Here is a 379-nt window from a genome sequence, read left to right on the forward strand (position 1 = left end):
CAATCTCACAATCTCATCGGCGCATGACCTCAGTGCAAACATTCCACAACTAACATTACAACCTACAACATTTTGAAATAACTGTTTGAAATAACAACCAACTGATGCCTCGTAGAGTCCTCTTTCTACAATACAAGAACATAATCCTCTTTTTCTTTTCTTTTCTTTTCATTAATTCATCATCTCATTATCTTCTATCTCTACATCATCTTAATTTCCGCGCACACATCTTCCTTTGCTCCATCACCATTTCTTTGACTAAGTTAAGACACATCCATCCTCATCTTTTACACAGCCATTCTTCTGTTCCTCCAAATCCTAATATACTATTACACTCCTCGTCTAATATTTTCCTTACACGCTCACCTAGGGAAATTAA

The sequence above is a fragment of the Penaeus monodon genome, chromosome 23 (genome assembly GCF_015228065.2).
Source record: "Penaeus monodon isolate SGIC_2016 chromosome 23, NSTDA_Pmon_1, whole genome shotgun sequence".
NCBI lineage: Eukaryota > Metazoa > Arthropoda > Malacostraca > Decapoda > Penaeidae > Penaeus > Penaeus monodon.